General features: G+C 46.9%; 1 non-coding gene across 1 annotated transcript; it reads right to left on the reverse strand.

Annotated features, from left to right (window-relative positions):
- Positions 1–279: 279 nt before the first annotated feature.
- LOC129079713 (U5 spliceosomal RNA) lies at positions 280–396 on the reverse strand. Its single transcript, XR_008530076.1, has one exon. It is a non-coding gene; the product is annotated as a U5 spliceosomal RNA (small nuclear RNA).
- Positions 397–1391: the final 995 nt, after the last annotated feature.

Genomic DNA, 1391 nt, shown 5'->3' on the forward strand with positions numbered 1-1391 from the left:
GCCTCATTAGGCAAGAAGGCCGCGTCAACAGTCAGGATGGCCCCCCACATGGAAGCCACGTCCACCCCCAAATCGGTGCACTGGGCGCAAAAAGCCCCACCGCGACTGGTTTCAAAACAGAACAAATTAATCGTTAAATTGTCACCAGACTCCAAATGGAGTGAGTCAAAACCCCAGGCAGCCTAAACTCTCAAACAAGAAGAAATAGTCAACCCATCCCTGTGCCCCTGAGAATGCTGGGTAATTACTTTTTCCCCTTTGTCTTATTGTTTTATTTTAGCAGAACCACCAAGATGCAGCCACAGAAATCAGTTAAAGCTTCCAAAGTGCTTCTTTCCACCGAAATCTTTTATAAAAGGTAAAAGATTTACAAGACCTGAAGAGCAAACCAAGCAGGATAATTGTTTTTGGAATGACCCCAATATTTTCACCCCGGCGACCCCAGCTGAGCATCTTGCCCCATATTTATGATTCCTGGTCCTCTGCGCACCACCGGGCGACCTTTCTGAGCCCCCTCTGTGAGCCCCCAGTCCCTTATCGGGCCTGTAACTCACCTTGACGTTATCTCTCGGGAGGGTTTTATGCACTTTAATTTAACTCCCTCATCATTATTTCCCGGACTTCAAGGTTTTCTCTTTCGAGCTGCCCTTCCTGGGACAAGCATAATCTGTTTGCCATCAAGCCCAATAAATATGTTTGTGCGGGAGACCGAACCACTGGGGAGAGTGGTTCAGGCCTGGGAAGCAGCCTCCGCTCTCACCCGCTTCTGGGCAGCGGGGCTGGTTGCGTGTCCTTGAGCCCTGTCCCAGCGGGAGCCGCTGCCTGAATTCCAGGCCGGGTGCCCAGATCCAGCAAATAAAAATACAGGGTACCCAGTTAAATCTGAATTTCAATAAACAGTGAATTTTTTTTAAGTATAAGTATGTCCCCCTCAATATATGCTAACAAAGTATATGTTTACCTGAAATTCAAATGTAACTCTGTGTGTGTGTTTTGTTTTATTTGGTACCAGCTCCCAGGGCTGTCCCACTCAGTCCCCAAAACGCAGACTGATATACTGGGGAGGGTATTTGTTTGCTCAGGCAGCTGTAGCAAAGCCCCATAAACTGGGTGGCTTAAACAAAAATATATACATATATATATTTTTCCCCCTCAATTCTGGAGGCTAGAAGTACAAGATCAAGATATCGGCAGGGCAGGTTTATTCTGAAGTCTCTGTCCTTGGCTTGTAGGTGCCACCTGCTACCTGTGTCCTCACATGGTGTTTCCTCTGTGTGTGTGCTAAACTCCTCTTCTGACAAGAACACCAGTCATATTGGATTAGGACCCCTCATTTAACTTAATTACCTCTTTGAAGACCCTATGTCCAAACACGGTCACAGTCTGAGGTA

The sequence above is a fragment of the Pteronotus mesoamericanus genome, unplaced genomic scaffold, assembly GCF_021234165.1.
Source record: "Pteronotus mesoamericanus isolate MK-2021 breed Mesoamerican mustached bat unplaced genomic scaffold, CSHL_Meso_final contig_78, whole genome shotgun sequence".
In the NCBI taxonomy this organism is placed as follows: Eukaryota; Metazoa; Chordata; class Mammalia; order Chiroptera; family Mormoopidae; genus Pteronotus; species Pteronotus mesoamericanus.